Consider the following 18869-nt stretch of genomic DNA (forward strand, 5'->3'; position numbering starts at 1 on the left):
TTCATCTAGTTTGGAGAGAGAGCAAACCTCTACATTAAGCTACAAACTAAGTTTGTAGTCATATCCTTCTATCAGTTCCTTAGTTTCAGTTTAGCAACTCCCCCAAATCCCAGTCTGGTTTCCATGTTGGTCAGCACATATCTGTAATCCCAAGGAGAGAGAGGAGAGGAGGGGAAGGAAGGGGGGAAGGAAAGGGGAAGGGGGAGGGGAGAGAGGTGGATGGTGAGACAGGGAGGGCAGGAAGGGGAAGGAGGGGGAGAGGGAGAAAGACACACACACACACACACACACACACACACACACACACACACACACACACACACACGCTACTATAAATTTTAGCCAGATAGGGTCACACAGTAAAATTCTGTGTCAAAAAGAAACAGTAACAAGAGAGTTAGGTATGGTGGCTATAACCCTAATACTTAAGAGGTAGAAACAAGATGACATAGAGTTCAAGATCAGGGAGAAGACTAGGATAAGTAGTTAAGAGACTTTGTTGCTCTTGAAGAGGACCTGAGTTCAGTCACCCACAAAGTGCCCCATAACCATCTACAACTCCAGTACTAAAGGATCCGATGCTTTCTTCTGACCTTCTCTCCAGGTACACACAGGATATACACACATACATTCTAGCAAAACACACACACACACACACATATTTTTTTTAAATGAGTTCATGCCAAGTGGTAGTGACACACACCTTTAATACCAACACTCAGGAGGCAGAGACAGACAGATCTGAGTTGGAGGTCAGCCTGGTCTAAAGTGAGTTACAGGACAACCAGAACTGCACAGGGAAACCCTGTCCTAAAAAGCAAAACAAACAAAAAACCCAAAATGAGTTCCTGGCCATTCTTGGCTAGCTACATAGGGTTTGAGGCCAGACTAAGCTACCTAAGACCTTGCCTAATGGGGGCTGGAGAGATGACTCAGAGGTTAAGAACACTGGCTGCTCTTCCAGAGGTCCTGAGTTCAATTCCCAGCAACCACATGATGGCTCACAGCCATCCATAATGAGATCTGGTGCCCTCTTCTGGCCTGCAGGGATACATGCAGACACAATACTGTGCACTAAATAAAGAAAAATAAATAAATAAAAAAGACCTTGCCTAAAATAAATAAATAAAACTTAACCCCAGTACTCAGAAGCTAAGTACAGATGTTCATGAAGTCAGAGGTGTTGGATCCCCCTGAAGTTGGAGTTACTGAAGGTTTTGTGTGCTGGGAACTGAAACTAGGTCCTCTGCAAAACAGTAGATATTTTCTTTCTTTCTTTTTTTTTTTTTTTTTTTTTTTGGTTTTTCGAGACAAGGTTTCTCTGTATTGTTTTGGAGGCTGTCCTGGAACTAGCTCTGTAGACCAGGCTGGCCTCAAACTCACTGAGATCCGCCTGCCTCTGCCTCCCAAGTGCTGGGATTAAAGGCATGTGCCCGGCTGGTACTTTTTTTTTTAATAGTAAAATATGGATGATAACCTATCACCTTAATTATTTTTGAGTATACAGTTCAATGTATTAGGTACAACCACTGGAACCATTAATTTCCTTATTTCTTTTAATATTGTAAAACTATGGATTAAACAGTAATTTCCCATTATCCTCAACTCTCTCTCTTTTTTTGTTTTTTATTGTTTTTTGAGACAGGGTTTCTCTGTATAACAGTCCTGGCTGTCCTGGAACTCACTTTGTAGACCAAGCTAACCTCCAACTCACTGAGATCCATCTGCCTGTGCCTCTGCCTCTGCCTCTGCCTCTGCCTCTGCCTCTGCTTCCCAATGGCTGGGATTAAAGGATCCAGTGCACCACCACCACCCAGCTCATTATTCTCTTACCCCTCTCCTGGCAACCACTATTCTATTTTCCACATGATTTATGATTTTGTTTTTGAGATAGGGTTTCTCTGTATAGCCCCGGCTATGCTGGAACTCACTCTTTAGACTAAGATGGCCTCAAAGTCAGAGATGTACATGCCTCTGCCTATAGCGCTAGGACTAAAGTCATGCACCACCATGGATAGCTGATTTATGGTTTTGATTAATGAGTTCCTCAACAACTAAAATCATACAGTACTTTTTTATGACTGACTTCACTTACCATGACATCTTCAAAATCTAGCCATTCCATAACATAACAAAGTGACCACCCTTAAAAAAAATTGGGGCAGGGGAGGCTGGCTGTACACTGCCTGAAGTGAGTGCTGGGACTCGAACTTCAATCCTCTGGAAAAGTAATGAGTGCTCTTAAGTACTATGCCATCTCTCCAGCTACCACTTTAAAAACATCTTTCCTTGGGGCTAGAGCTCAGTAGTTAAGAGCACTTGCTTCCCTAGAAGAGAATCTGGGTCTGGTTCCTAACACTCACATGGCAGTTCAAAACTGTCTGCAACTCCAGTTCTAGGAGGTATGACACTCTCTTTTAATCTCTACAAGCATCCGGGACGTATATGATACATACACATATTGGCAAGCAAACACTCATATACACAAAATAAAAATGAAAAATTTAAAAACATATAAAAAAACTTTGATCTGAAGAGATGGTTCAACAGTTAAGAGCACTTGCTGTTCTTCTAAAGAATGTGGGTTCAATTCTCACGACACACTTCTTTAAATCCAGTCCCAGGGATCCAAAAACCTCCTCTGAGCACACACATGGTACACAGACATACATGCCATCCAAATACCCACACATATATTTAATAACACAAATTGTAAAAATATTATCTTTGTATCACACATGCATGTGTATGATGTATGTGTATGTATGTACATTCATTTAAGCACAGGTGCATGTGTGCCTTAACAAGCTTGTGGACATCAAAACACAACCTCAGATGTAGTTCCTCACTGTCCACCTCCTTTCAAACAAGTTTCTTTACTGAATGGCGCCACATACACCAGACTAGCTGGCCCACACATTTAGGAGGCTGTGATTACAAACTACTTATCTTACTTTTTAAGGCAAAATAATATTCTAAAGTATAAACATACATTTGCTCATCCATTCATCTGTCAATTAGCTCTTGGGATGCTTTCTTATTTTAGCTATTATGAATATTGCCATATGAGCATGGATACAAATACCTGCTTGAGATTATGCTTCTAATCCCTTTAGGTACACCTGTAAGTATAATTGCTGGATTATATGGTTTTTGTTTTGAGAATGGATCATCTCTATAACATAAACCAGTGATGGGATTATAGTTGTATATTACCATGCCATAGGAGGTATGTATCACCTGGAATCCCAACACTTGAGAGATAAGAGATCAGGAGTTGTGCCTACATAGTAATTTCAAGGCTCAGGCTGCTACATGAGACCATATTTCAAAACTACAAAATAATATATATATTTTAAAATATATATTATTATATACGGTATCTATAGTCAGGATTATAATAGTAAATTCCAGGACAGTATGGGCTACAGAGTGATACTCTTGTTTTAAAACATCATCATCATTTAAATTTATCTAAAATATTAAATTAAAAATATTTAATTTTACTAATTTTGTTTTTCGAGACAGGGTTTCTCTATATAGCCTTGGCTGACCTGGAACCTACTCTGTAGAACAGGCTGGCCTCAAACTCCCAGAGGTTCCCTGCCTTCCAAGTGCTGGGATTAAAGGTGTGCACCACCACTGCCCAGCTACTAATTTTCTTTTACGAAAAAAGATTAAGACTGAAATAGAGCTGGGTAGAGGTTTTAGCTGAGTAGTAGGATGCTTGCCTAGCATGGAATTCATAAAACCTGAGGTTTAGTTTGACAGAACAATGCAAAAACAATCAAACTAGATATAAAAAATATTCATATAGCAATGTTGACAGCATTATTTACTACAGCCAAGTATTAAAATAGATGACTGGAGGTTTGGTGGTGGTGGTGGTGGTGGTGGTAGTGGTGGTGGCTGCTGCATTTGCCTTTAATCCCAACCTTGGGAGGCAAAGACAAGCAGATCATTGTAAATTTAAAGCTAGCCTGGTTTACAAAGCAAGTTCCAGGACAGCTAGGGCAGTTACACAAAGAAATTCTGTCTTGAAAAAATAAAACAAACAAAAAAAAATAGATGATTAATGAGGCAGAGGCAGGAGGATCTCTGAGTTCAAGGCCAGTCTGATACACAGAATGAGTCATAGGATGGTTAGGTCTACACAGAGAAACCTTGTCTCAAAAAGCAACAACAACAAAAAAAATACAAGAAAAGATGACTAGATTTTTTTTAATGTATTCTAAAGGCTAGAGAAATGGCTCACTGGTTAAGAGTACAACTCTTGCAGAAGACCAGCATCCACATCAGGTGATTCACAACTGCCTGTAACTCCAGCACCATGGGGTCCAAAACTTTTGGCCCCCATAGGCATCTACACTGGCTTGCACATACCCACATGCAGAGTTACATACATAAATTAAAAAAATAATAAGTGCCAGGAGGTGGTGGCACACTCCCTTAATCTCAGAATTTGGGAGGCAGACATAGACAGATCTCTGTGAGTTCGAGGCCAGCCTGGTCTACAGAGTGAGTGCCAGGACAGGTAGGGCTGTTACACAGAGAAACCCTGTCTCAAAAAATAATAATAATAAAATTAATCTGTTTATAGGTCCTCTAAATAAAGGATAGAATTCTATTTAATCAAAAAAGGGACAAAATTCTGATACATACTATCCTATCAATCAACTTTAAAACCATTATACCAAGCCAAACAGGCTAAACACAGAAAAGACCATATTGTATCAAACACAAATCCATAGAGAAAGAGTAAAATTTATCAGGAGCTGCACAGAGAGTTACTTGCTTAATAGTTACAAAGTTTCTGATAGACAAGGTGAAAAGTTTCAGCAACAGTCATTGCTGGTTGCAATACTTTGTGACTGTAACTAACGCCACCTGAACTGTATACATTAAAATGGTTTAAAAGGCAAATTTTTGTTACAATGTATATAAAAATACACTTAGCATAATTTTAAAGAATAACAGTACAGTGTAGGGTGAGGTGACATACCCTATAACCTCAGTACGCTGTAAGTAGAGGCTACAGTAGTAAGAGTTCCAGGCCAGCCTGGGCTATATTAAAAAAAAAAAGGGAAGTTGCCAGGCTTGGTGGCACAGGTAAATCCCAGCACTGGGAAGCAGAGTCAGGTTAGTCTTTGTGAGTTTTAGCTAGCCAGGGATCCATAGTGAGATGCTGTCTTAAAGTCGGTGGGAGTAAGGGGTTGCTGGGGGAAAAGCGCAGCTGGTAAACTGCTTGCTGAGCAAACATAAATAGCTCAGCCGGGCGTGGTGGCGCACGCCTTCAATCCCAGCACTCCGGAGGCAGAGGCAGGCGGATCTCTGTGAGTTCGAGGCCAGCCTGGACTACCAAGCGAGTTCCAGGACAGCCTCCAAAGCCACAGAGAAACCCTGTCTTGAAAACCCAAAAAAAAAAAAAAAAAAAAAAACCATAAATAGCTGAGTTCAATACCCAGCACCAACATTAAAAGGTGGCCATGATGGTTCATTCTTGTAATTTTAGCACTGGAGAGATAGGAGTACCTTGGGGGATTCAATGGCTGCAACCTAGTCCAATTAGTAAGCCATAGGTTCCAGGAAGGGACCCTGTCTCAAAACAGAAGGTGGGGGCTGGTGAAATGGCTCAGTAGGTGACTTGATGCCAGGCTTAACAACCTTGAGTTTGATTCTCACAACGCCCATGGTAGGATGAAAGAACCAACTCTTCAAAGTTGTCCAACCTCAGAAACAGCCAGAACTAAAGTTGGCACTAGCCTGGGCTACATGAGTAAAATTATTATCTCAAAGGAAAAGAAAAAAGCAATAGTGGTGGCTAATATTTAGTGAACATTTTCTGCATACAAAACATTATCACAGCCGGGCGTTGGTGGCGCACACCTTTAATCCCAGCACTCGGGAGGCAGAAGAGGCAGGCGGATCTCTGTGAGTTCGAGGCCAGGCTGGACCGACAGCCTCCAAAATAATACAGAGAAACCCTGTCTCGTAAAAACCAAAAAGAAAAAAAAAAAAAGACATTATCACAGAATTATTATAAAAGGCACTCAGACTGGTTTGTAGGAATGCACCTTTCTTTAATCCCACTATTCTAGATACAGAGTCGGGCAGATGTAAATTCATGACCAGACTAGACAGCCAGTTCCAGGACAGCCAGGGCTGCAAAATGAGGCCCTGTCTCAAATAAGTAAATGAATAAATAAAAACTTTTCTGAATCAAGTCATTAACATGTTCATACATCTAAGCATGGTGACAAATTTCTGTTTTTAGAGTACCTGTAAGGGCTGGGGTACATTTATTTAATAAGCTCCCCTTAGCTAGGAATGACAGCAGCCCATTGCAGTACTGGGAAAGTACAAATGGAAAGATTAGGAATTTAAGGCAAGTCTAGTCGTTCAAATTCAGGATAGGCTATGAAAAACCATGTCTCAAAAAAAAAAAGTATCAGGAACAATAATTTTCCCATTGAAAATTCTTCCTTATGTGAAGGACTACAAAAACCGAGGATTCCAAAGGTAAGAAAAATAAACCCAAGCCTGGTAACAAGCTTCTGAAAGGATGGGGCTATTTGCAATTCAGTGGTGGAGAACTTGCCTAGCCAAGTGTAAAGAAAGCCTGGATTCAATGACCAGCAAGGGTGTTATGCCTGCCCAGAACTGAGTGCTATCCATCCTAGAGATTTTATACATCGATTACATGTACTATATATAATCCTAGAGATTTTATACATAGATTAGCATTTATGTAAGTGTACTAGTTAAAGTTAAAATTCAGATTCATTAATTTTTAAGTGTCTTAGGTGTCTCAATGCATTTTAGGGTGGCATCAAACGTGACATCCTCATACCTCATCCTTCTAAATGCCAGGATTACAAGTATGCTCCACCAGGCAAGGCATTAGATTCAACTTGTTTCCTCAAGATGGTAACAGCACTAGTTACTTTCTATATTGTCATTAGTTTGCCATTCGCCTTAACACCTTTCCCTTTGATCTGAACAACGTTGGCAACTGTGACATAACATAATCAACAGAAGTTGGAAAGAAACTAACAGAGTTGAAGCACAATCCAGAGTTCAGAAATTGACCTGGGTGATTAGGAGAGGCGAAGAAAACTACTAAACTCCTGCACCTATATCCAATTAGTCTGAAACCTTGAACTTAATAAGCAAGCCTAGAACGTGCAAAAAGAAAAATTTTTAAACCCAAACTACTCCTAGTTTATGTGCTCTACAAATCAAGCCTTTACTTTTTATTAAGAAACGCAGCCCCACACTTGAATTTATTAGTAAACGTCAATTATAAAGTTAAAGGGAAAACATTATTTACAGCATCAAAAGGAATCTAAAGCACGAATATGCGGCAATATCACTCTCCTACATTCGCCTAACGGGTGCAGAATCCTTGCCCGCCTCCCGGTTCTACGGGCCCGTGGGCCAGGTTCTGAGCTCTCGCACCTTCCGGTCTGGGCGTCTGGGTGGGCGACCAAGGTTACTTGCAGGCACAAGAACTCGGTGCCTAGAGATGTCTCTGAACTGGATCACAAACACAAGGGAACAGAAAAAGAAAGAAGCCCGCCTGCAGCTCCACAGAACAGAGCGCCGAAGCCGCTACCACGCGCTGGTCCCTCGCCCCACAGCTGGCCGCTCCGCCGGGGGACCGGTAATTCTACCGCCGCCTCGGGCCCCGCCCCGGGCCCGCGACCGTTCCGGGGCGTTCCGGCCGCGAGCGGGGCCTCCCTCAGCACACCGCCGCTAGGCTGTCTTCGCGAGCGAGGCCGCGGCCGCCCAGTGTCTTCGAAGTCCCGGCTTGTAGGCCGCGCGGGCCCACGATTACCAGAGCCGCCCGGACAGCTGACCCCGTCCCAGCAGCTCGGGCACGCCCTCTCTCCTGTCCTGGGCCCTTACCAAAGCAGCGCAGCCCCTGCGACCCGCTCCTCCTCCTCCTAAGCGGCCGCCACGGACCCAGCGTCGCGGAGACCGGAACTTCCTCCCGGTGGACTCCGGCTTCCACAAAGGCGTCGCGCCACCGCCTTCACCGCTGGGCCCGCCGGGAGATGAAGTACGGCCGCAAATCCCGCGGCCTCCACTCCCGCCGTGCCCCGCGCGCAGGGGCTTTGTGGGCTGGTGGAGCCGCTGCCCAATGGAAAGGCACGCTGCTAGCCTCTCCCCAATGAGAGGGCACGCTTTCCCGCCCGTGGAGCCTGCTGGGAGTTATGGTTTGGCCTCCCGTGTCGTGGCTGCATCTCTGCTACTGTCCTCGCAAATGAGCAAGGGGTACGGGTGGCTTTGACATGACAACCCAAGGTTTACTCCCTGCCAGGTGCTCGGGCATGGTGGCCCTGGCCTTGCCCATGGGGAGAGAGACTGACTGTTAGTTCGTGTGCAGAAAATGGGAGAAGATCTATTCCTACTTAATCCAATACGACTGCTGGCCATTCAGGTACAGAAGACCCTACCACCTGAGACCAGAAAATAGTTCAAAAGAGACGCTAAAGCTGAGGAAGCAGTAGGCCCAAAGACGCTCCGTTTTTACCTTCTGGTATCCAGATCAAAAACTCCAGGCAGACATTGTCCGTGGAAAAGGTTCTACTGAAAACCCATAAAAGAACATACAAGCGGCTTCCCCAGGGCCTTGCGAGCTTGGTTAAGTGCAACCACACAGAAAGTGCACATCGTATTTCTTACGGAAAACAGGGCTAAATAACTTTATTAGTAACTTCCTCCAGAATCTTCCCGTTAATAATCTTACAACAGCTGGCTCCAAGTTCTAGGGTAGATTGGCTTCATTTTAAGAGGCTTGCTGCCGGGCGTTGGTGGTGCACGCCTTTAATCCCAGTACTCCGGAGGCAGAGGCAGGTGGATCTTTGTGAGTTCGAGACCAGCCTGGTCTACAAGAGCTAGATCCAGGACAGCCTCCAAAGCCACAGAGAAACCCTGTCTCGAAAAACAAAACAAAACAAAAAAAGAGGCTTGCTGGTCCCAGCCACCTGGTATCATGCCTGAAGGGACTTTGGCCAGCTCGAGCTTAGTGCGCATGGCTCTGGCAGACCTTGCCTTGTCCCATTCCCTCTGCCTTGCTCAAAACCGTTGATTACATTCCTAATTCTAGAGTCTATTCCCTTATTTGTCCACTGCCTCCTGAGGCTGACTACCAAAATCCAGATATCAAAGTATTGAAGTCCAGCCATCAAAAGCTCCCTTTGGTTCACCTAATTAGCATGCCTAATTAAAATTAAACACCACATCCTGAATGGGGTTTCCCCTTGTTTCCTGCCCTCTGTTACTCTTGGGTATATAAGTCTCCTTTGTTCTGAGAACTTGATCTTGGAGTCCCTTTCAATGTCTGTATGCCCCTGTTAAATAGAAGAACCTGATGCTGTAACCTAAATTCAATACTGTAAGATCAAAGAAGGAAGGCTGGGAAGATAGCTCAGCAGTTAGGAGCACTGGTAGCTCTTGCAGAGATTCAATTCCCAGCAACCACATGGTGGCTCACAACCCTCTGTTCCTCCAGTCCCAGGGATCCCGTGTCCTCTTCTGGCCTCTGAGGGAATTGTACATGTGTGGTTCATAGATATACACACAGACAAGACATCCATACATATAAAATAAACCTTCAATTAAAAAAAATAAAGATTGGGCTGGAGAGATGGCTTAGAGGTTAAAAGCACAGACTGCTCTTCCAAAGGTTCTCAGTTCAATTCCCAGCAACTACATGGTGGCTCACAACTATCTGTATTGAGATCTGGTGCCCTCTTCTAGTGTGCAGACACACGTGCAGGCTGAACATTGTATATATAATAAATAAATAGATCTTTTTTTAAAAGATCAATATTCGGGTCCCAAAAATGCCCCTAAAAAAGCAGCGCATGGTGCCAGGCAGTGGTGGTGCATGCTTTTAATCCCACCATTCAGGAGGCAGAGGCAGATGGATCTCTTGAGTTTGAGGCCAGCATGGGCTACAGAGTGAGTTCCAGGATAGCCAGGGCTACACAGAGAAACTCTGTCTCAAAATAAGCTACATACACACACACACACTGGCTGTGGTCTATATAGCAAGTTCCAAGACAGCCAAGATTACATAAAGAGACCTTATTTTTTATTATTATTTTATGTACATGGGTAATTTGTCTGTGTGTCTGTTTCTGGCGCTTGTAGAGGCCAGAAGAAGGTATCGATCCTATGGAACTGATGTTATAGACAGTTGTTAGCCATCATATCCGGGGCTGTGGATAGAATCCTGTAACACACACACACACACACAAAATAAAAGACCCAGAGACAGATTTTGGGGTTCAAGCTGAAGATCAGAGAAGCAAAGCATCCAAGCCAGTAGCTCTTACCTCTACAAAAATGAAACAGCTATCCTGTCTCCATGACGCCTCAGAGACAATGTATTTCTATGAATTGTCATCGGCAAAAACTCTAAGTTCTTGTCCCCTCCTGCCTTATATTCCTTTCTCCATCCAGACTACTTTGATGGCCAGGGCTCAGAATTTAGCAGGGATTCAAATGTCTTTTGGGTATGCATAATATTAAAGTTGTTTTGCCAGGTGTTGGTGGTCCATGCTTTTAACCCCAGCATTTGGGAGACAGAGGCAGGCAGATCTCTATGAGTTTAAGGCCAGCCTGGTCTACAGAGTGAGTTCCAGAAGTCTTGGGAGTAACAGAGGTTCTTGCACTCACAGAGAAACTCTAAGAGAACCAGGAATATTAATAACACAGGGGTGTCTCTTCAATGGAGGAAATAAAATCAAATACCTGTATTCCATCCAGAAAGCTGAGTGGAGGTTGTTAATGACCTGGTGACCTCTTTGCTATCTGTGGGGGAAGACCTCACTCTAATTCCCCAGAATTGTTATTTCAGACTCTTCAGTCCCTAGACCAATATTACCCACCCTTAGGGGAGACGTCACAAGTACTTTATGAAAGGCTGACCTCTATGCTATCCATCAGAGAGCATATTAAGTTCTAGTAATATGTACTTTGTAAAAGAGCCTCTATGGCCGGGCGGTGGTGGCGCATGCCTTTAATCCCAGCACTCGAGAGGCAGAGGCAGGCGGATCTCTGTGAGCTCGAGGCCGGGCTGGACCGATAGCCTCCAAAACAATACAGAGAAACCCTGTCTCATAAAAACCAAAAAAAAAAAGAAAAAGCGAAACGGGTCAGGCGGTGGTGGCGTACGCCTTTAATCCCAGAGGCAGAGGCAGGTGGATCTCTGTGAGTTCGAGGTCGGGCTGGACGGACAGCCTCCAAAACAATACAGAGAAACCCTGTCTCGTAAAACCAAAAAGAAAAAAAAAAGATGTCTCTGTCAATTCTAGAGTTTATATAATATCCTCTGTGGTCCTTGATGGAGTTGAAGACAGATATAGTTTTCCTTAGTTATGATAAAAGATAAGTTATATATAAGACTTAGGACTTGGGGCTGGAGAGATGGCTCAGTGGTTAAGAACACTAGTTGGTCTTTCAGAGATTCTGAGTTCAAGTCCCAGCTACCACATGATGGCTCACAAACATCTGTAATGAGATCTGATGCCCTCTTCTGACCTGCAGACACACATGCAGACAGAACCCTGTACATAATAAATAAATAAATCTTTAAAAAAAATTTAAAGAAAGATTTAGGAGTCACAAATATAGGTAAATTGACTTTAATCCCAGCACTCGGGAGGCAGAAGCAGGCGGATCTCTGTGAGTTCGAGGCCAGCCTGGTCTACAGAGCGAGTTCCAGGACAGCCTCCAAAGCCAAAGTTTCTCTGTGAAACCCTGTCTCGGAAAAAAAAAATATATAGGTAGGTGATAGAATATTTTCTTTATATTTTGCCAAATGTTAATGAACTAAATATTGTTACTATAGTTCTTACTTGATAACTGTTTTGCTATATATAATTTTACTATGCTAAAGTTAAAACCCTTCTTTTTATTTAGACAGAAAAGAGGAGATGATGGGGATGTCCTTCTGTATATATGTTTCTCTTATTGATTGATGAATAAAACACTGGCCAACGAGGCAGGAAGATAGGCAGACTAGGAGACAAGGAGAATTCTGGAAAAGGTAGACAGAGAGGGATTGAGAAAGGACACCATGTAGCCGAGGAAGGAGTAACAGGTCAGGACCCTTCTCCAGTAAGATAAGGCCATGTGGAAAAACTTAGATTAATAGAAATGGGTTAATAATTAAGATGGAGCTAGCCAATAAGAAGTCCTAGCCTTCAACCAATAGGTTTTTTTTGTTGTTGTTGTTGTTGTTGGTTTTTTTTTTTTTTTTTTGGTTTTTCGAGACAGGGTTTCTCTGTATTGTTTTGGACCCTGTCCTGGAACTTGCTTTGTAGACCAGGCTGGCCTCGAACTCACAGAGATCCACCTACCTCTGCCTCCCTGGTGCTGGGATTAAAGGCGTGCACTACCAACGCCCGGCTCAACCAATAGTTTTATAAGTAATATAGCATCCATGTGTTTATTTGAGGCAAAGCAGCAGCGGGACCTTGTGGGACAAAGAATCTCCAGCAACAAGGAATGACAGGAAAAAATGGTAAATAATTATAATTCAATCTACTTTAATCCTAAAAGCAACTATTGACCTCAAAATTCTTCACTGGGGGCTGGAGAGATGGCTCAGGGGTAGATTATCAAAGTAGTAGTTAGTCAGTCCCACTGCTCCAGCTGTGGTGCCAGCAGGCTGAGAAAGGTAGGATTGGGACTGCTCACTGTGCCACTCCACTAGAAAGTTTGTGACGGGACCCAGCAAGAATTCTTCACCAGGTACCACCCCTAGTGTTGCAAAGAGGGAAAGAGGGATATCAAGGCACAAGTCCCAGACCACCCAGGTAGGCAACAGTAAATCTGAGTGCCACAAAGGATGGAGGTGTTGGGAACATTCGGGGGTAGGGGCTGGGTGGTGGTGCTGAGGGTTAGGGTATTATTACAGCCTGAAAATTCCAGTGTGCCCGCACAGTGTGTCTCTGTGGAGTTAAAGTAGCCTGTGATATCGAAGAGAGAAATGTGGGAATGACTGAGAGGCAGTAGTGATATTTGGCTCAGAACAGTTGTCAAAGGGTAACAAGGGGAGGGGTGATAAGGTGGTGGGTGAAGTGTCGGTTATGAGCTCAATCTGGGAGGGGTATACAACCAGCATTCTCCAAAATGCCAGGCAGAGTGTTATTCAGTAGCTGATATGTGGAGGTTAAGGTGTGAAACAAGAGATGGAGTAGCCATGAGGACAGAGGGATGGGATCGATGTCATCCAAGAGGGAAGATGTTAGTTATGGAGGAAAGCACCTTTGATGAATGTTGGATCACATCTATTTTTCTATACCTAGATACTGAGAGATTGATTTGTATACTCTTTGTATTTTGATCAGGCCCACCAGGTGCCTGCTGAACAGGCCATAATACAGTTTGCCAGTGACATCTTCCTGATAGAAGGTGTTTCATGGGTCTAGAATGTAGGAGTGGATGGATCCCTCCTATATGTAAAGATGGGAGATGTACTTAGGATGCCCTAGATTTTTCTTGTGATATTTGCAGGACCAATATAGGCAATCACTGTAAGTTTCTGGCCACTTCTCACAGTAATCTTCCTTTTGGCTATAGGGAAATCAAGCACGAGGGAGTAAGCCCCAGTGAAGAAGCAATGGATGAGGGAGTTATAGGAAACTGGGTAGAGCAATTTCCTGACCCTATTAGAATGGGATGCTGGCTAGAGGTGGTGATCTCTTGGATGTTAAACATCCATATGTGCAGATAGGAAGTAACAGAGGAGGGGGAGTTGAGCATGGTCAACTGTGTGAGGCCTCATTCTTCTGAGACCAAAGGCAGTCTCCATGTCTTCTGGAACTTAAGGGAGCTAGGGCCTGTGGGAGTTGAAGTGTAAAATGAAGATTTATCCCATTGTTTTGAGATTTTGGGAGCAAAGGGTTTAAGATATGAGATGTATATGGGGAGGGGGAGAGCAGGGAGGGCCTCGAGTTTATCAGCAGGCAGTGGGAGTTACAAGGGTGACTCAGAAAGAGCCTTTCCATTTTGGGGAGCAGGTAGGAGGGTCAGTGGTCCCGGGGAAAGAGAAGGATGAAGGCCCCAATATTAAAAGATGATAGGCTGAGCTGGGCAGTGGTGGCGCACGCCTTTAATCCCAGCACTCGGGAGGCAGAGGCAGGTGGATCTCTGTGAGTTCGAGGCCAGCCTGGTCTACAAGAGCTAGTTCCAGGACAGCCTCTAAAGCCACAGAGAAACCCTGTCTCGGAAAAAAAAAAAAAAGAAACCCTGCCTTGGGGAAAAAAAAGCAACCAACCAAACAAACAAACAAAAAGATGATAGGCTGATAGGCTGGAGTGGTCAGATGGCCATGGTAGAGAATGGCCAGTGAATGTCCAGAGCATAGAGTACATACTTGTGCGCAGGGGATTAAGCAGGTGTGTGGGCAGAAGTGAAGGCCAAGGTAAGAGAGCAGGAGTCAGGATTGGTCACCCATGCTTAAGCTCAAAGGGAGAAATAGATAGAGGTCTTCTGTGGTGGGTCCTCAGCCAGGGGAAACTGGGAGCAGGAGCTTTCCCAATCTAGGTGAATTTTTCTTTTCTTTTTTTGGTTTTTTGAGACAGGGTTTCTCTGTGGTCTTTATGTATATGTTATGCAGTGTTCTGCCTGAATGTGTCCCCTCAGGTCAGGACACCAGATCCCATTACAGAAGGTTGTGAGCCACCATGTGGTTGCTGGGAATTGAACTCAGGACCTCTGGTAGAGCAGCCAGTGTTCTTATCCTCTGAGCCCTCTCCAGCCCTTTATTTTTAAATGATTCATTTTTTTCCATGTGCAAATGTTGAATCCCCTTTAACCGGAGTTACAGACAGTTGTGAGCTACCATGTGGGTGGTAGGAATTGAACCCTCATCCTTTGGAAGGAGAGCCAGTGCTCTTAACCACTTAACCATCTCTCCAGCCTCCTAGGTGAATTTCTTGTGAAAGCATAGAAAGAATATTTTTGAGGGAACAGTTAATTTGTTCAACCTTTCCTAAGGACTTGGGGATGATATGGGTAGAAGATAACATTTTCTCTTCTGTAACTACTTCCTGTTGAAACTAGAACGTTGTCGGGGCCCAGGAAGGCTGGAGTGCTAGTCAAAGGCCAGAATGGGATTCAGGCAATGTGGCATTTATCAGAAGCATCTGGTTTGCTGACCCGGCAGAAGAGACAGGGAGCAATCACATGGGCTGGGCTGGTCCACATCAGCTTTCAGCAAGTCTAGGACTCAGCCATTTGGAGCAGCTTGTGGTCAGCAGCTGATGCTTGGATGGTGTCTGTCAGCCAAGCAGAAATCTGCCGAGACAGATATAGACTAGGGACACAAGTTACAGTTTAGGAACTTAAAGGAAAACCTTACATGTGGAATTTTCAGGCCCATGGTCCTGGTAGCTGGAGAAAGGGAGGAGTCCCAAGACCAGGGGAAAGAGACCCCCCAGGACTAGGCAGGTAGGGAAACTTAGGCTCTACTTATCTGGAGTCCATTTGGCCTATGAGAGGGGGATCCAAGTTTTATGACTCCCTGAAATCCCTGAATCTAACATTTTTTTTTTTGAGACAGGTTTTCTCTGTGTAGCCCTGGCCATCTTGGAACTTGCTCTGTAGACCAGGCTGGCCTCCAACTCAGATATTCACCTGCCTCTGCCTCCCCAGTGCTGGGATTAAAGGCATGTACTACCATCACCTGGTGCTTATACGAATTCCTTTAGATTACAAAGAGATAAAAATTTTAGATATATTAGCATTACCATTGTTTGCAGTATGTACTAAAACCCACATTGTTTTGTTTGGTTTGGTTTTTCGAGACAGGGTTTGTCTGTGGCTTTGGAGGCTGTCCTGGAACTCGCTCTTGTAGACCAGGCTGGTCTCGAACTCACAGAGACCCGCCTGCCTCTGCCTCTCGAGTACTGGGATTAAAGGCGTGCGTCATAAAATCCACATTGTAGAAAAAGCAACTAACAGGTGTCTGTAAAACAGCTGGAGTATATTTATGCCTTTGAGTCATAGCAAAAGCCCTGGCTTTGGGCCAAAAAGCATGAACATTCTTTTCTCTCTCCATAAGGTTGGATATATAGATTGGACAGAGATGTTTTTAGGATGAGAAGCACCTTTTAGTCTATATTTAGAAGACAATTTAAAATTTAAAAGCTTGAGCTCATAATAACAGTAGTCAGTGCTTTACCAGCTTATCAGAACTCCACTGATGAATGTTAAAACTCTCAGCTTTTGAAATATTAGTATAACAGTAGCATAAATGAGGAAGAAATCTGAAACATTGTTTATTTACAACTTGCATTTACATACCTATAAACACTTCCTTAGACCCTCAAAAATTACTTAAATTTTCATATCCTCAGGCTCTTACAGACCTTAAATCACCTCTCTCTCGGCCGGGCGTTGGTGGCGCACGCCTTTAATCCCAGCACTCGGGAGGCAGAGGCAGGCGGATCTCTGTGAGTTCGAGACCAGCCTGGACTACCAAGCGAGTTCCAGGACAGCCTCCAAAGCCACAGAGAAACCCTGTCTCGAAAAACCAAAAAAAAAAAAATCACCTCTCTCTCTCTCTCTCTCTCTCTCTCTCTCTCTCAGGCTGGTCTCGAACTCACAGAGATCCGCCTGCCTCTGTCTCCTGAGTGCTGGGATTAAAGGTGTGTGACACCAACACCCGTCTCTTTCTTTCTAAGACAGGGTTTCTCTGTATTGTTTTGGAGGCTATACTGGAACTCGCTCTGTAGACCAGGTTAGCCTTGAACTCCCAGAGATCCGCCTGCCTCTGCCTCCTGAGTGCTGGGATTAAAGGCATGCGCCACCATCACCCAGCTCTTAGATCACCTTTTCACCTCCTCAGAACTGATATAAACTTAACACCTTTTTGTCCAATCGTTTACCATGAGACACAGTGATTGATTACCAAGCACTCATTGCAAAGTCAGTAAGCAAAAAGTCACATCTGAAATTTGTTTATCCTTCAGTATGAATCCCGTTAGCCTTGCAAACGTATCTTCCTTTCTCAGCAGGAGACCTAGGAGCCCTAGAAAAAGCAAGGCCTGATTTTTACACATGAAACGATCTAAGAAGGTAGCTGGTTACCTGCTGCTATTGAACTGACAAAGCTATAGTTAGCTTAGTCATTAAAGCCATCAGAGATCTGAGAAGGATAAATTATAGCAGGAAGTATAATCCAAATGGCCTATGTGCTAATTAGATAACAGAGATTTATCCATTATCTAGACGGTTACCCTATGCTCCTGGAGTCTCGATGACTTTGTCGAGGGCAGAGGTCCCAGAGCAGTGTCAGTCTTTGATCTGAGAGACTTTCTTTCCAGTGGAGGAGGAATCTGGGGGACTGGCCTAGCTTGTCTAGGCAGTGTGGCACTGTCCAGTGTCCTATTTGCCCACAGTTTGGGCAGGGTCCTTGTGGCAGCTGAGGCAGGGGGCAGTGTCTCCTCAGTGGTTAGCATTACTACAATCCAGGTAGCATCATCTGTGCCCCATTGTCTTCTTTGGAGACCTTAGGATGGCCTCTAAGTGCTGGCATTTTTGACTATCACAAGAAGTTTTTCCCATGAAACCTTTTAAATGCCACATTCAGAAATCTCTGAAGAGTCTGAGAGCAGTAATCTACTAAATATACCTGATTTTAAACAAACTTTGTTTTTAGTTGCCAGTTTTAGACAACCTTAAAAACACATACAGGAGACTAAATAAAGCTTGTTGTTGTAAATGAATTACATTTGAATTTAGCATGGTTACAAGCACTCGGGAGGCAGAGGCAGGTGGATCTCTTTGAGTTCGAGGCCAGCCTGATCTACAGGGCGAGTTCCAGGACAGCCTCCAAAACAATACAGAGAAACCTTGTCTCAAAAAACAAAAATAGCCGGGCGGTGGTGGCGCACACTTTTAATCCCAGCACTCGGGAGGCAGAGGCAGGCGGATCTCTGTGAATTCGAGGCTGGGCTGGACCGATAGCCTCCAAAACAATACAGAGAAACCCTGCCTCATAAAAACCAAATAAATAAATAAATAAATAAATAAATAAAATTACATATTAATAAAGACATACTATAAAACATTTTATATAACTTTTTTTTCTGGAGAAAGGGCTTCATCACACAGTCCTGGTTGCGCTAGAATTCCCTTGTAGAAAGGCTGGCCTGGGACTCACAGACATCTATCTGCCTGTGCACAGGAAGAAAAAAAATTCCACTCATTGTAATCAATCAACACTTTTGTAGGCAGAAACAGGAGGATCAGAAGTGCAGTCGAGCCTAGGTACATGAAACTTGTCTCCAAACAAACAAGATGTTTTAATAAGTAGCCATGGTAGCTTGCTTCTAAGAGTGTTCTAAGCACAAATCTTAGAAATGTTTGGATGCATGGTCACTTATCTGAGAAGATAGAATACTCTGTGATGCTCATGTCTGATGGGACTTTTGCACTTACAAGCAAGAGTGAGGACTGGGGAAAGTAACGACTCTGCGGGTAAAGTACTCGTGTTACACAAGCACACGCAACACCTATGTAAGAGCCAGGCACATTGGTGGGCATCTTTAACCCCAGTGCTGGGGCTACAGGTTCAGATAGATCCCTGAAGCTTGCTGGGGCTACAGGTTCAGATTGATCCCTGAAGCTTGCTGGGGCTACAACAGGTTCAGATAGATCCCTGAAGCTTGCTGGGGCTACAGGTTCAGATAGATCCCTGAAGCTTGCTGGGGCTACAGGTTCAGATAGATCCCTGAAGCTTGCTAGCCGAGCCAGTCTAATCAGTCAACAGCTCCAGGCCCAATGAAATGCCTTGTCTCAAAAACTAAAGTGGAGATACATCAAGGAAGATACCTATTCCAGTT

The 18869-nt window shown here is 44.0% G+C and overlaps 1 protein-coding gene across 3 annotated transcripts in view; it reads right to left on the minus strand.

Annotated features, from left to right (window-relative positions):
- Nucleotides 1-8049, minus strand: part of Rbm6 (RNA binding motif protein 6) — a 98123-nt gene extending 90074 nt beyond the window's left edge. For 2 of the 3 annotated variants that reach the window (XM_040739442.1, XM_040739440.1), the window contains exon 1: nt 7909-8049. The gene's annotated coding sequence lies outside the window, so the exon portion shown is untranslated. Of the gene's footprint in view, nt 1-7458; nt 7729-7908 lie in introns of those variants that run through there. The other variant, XM_040739441.1, reaches the window with a different exon arrangement.
- Nucleotides 8050-18869: the final 10820 nt, after the last annotated feature.

This window comes from Mesocricetus auratus, unplaced genomic scaffold (genome assembly GCF_017639785.1).
Source record: "Mesocricetus auratus isolate SY011 unplaced genomic scaffold, BCM_Maur_2.0 Super-Scaffold_100691, whole genome shotgun sequence".
NCBI classification, from domain to species: Eukaryota; Metazoa; Chordata; class Mammalia; order Rodentia; family Cricetidae; genus Mesocricetus; species Mesocricetus auratus.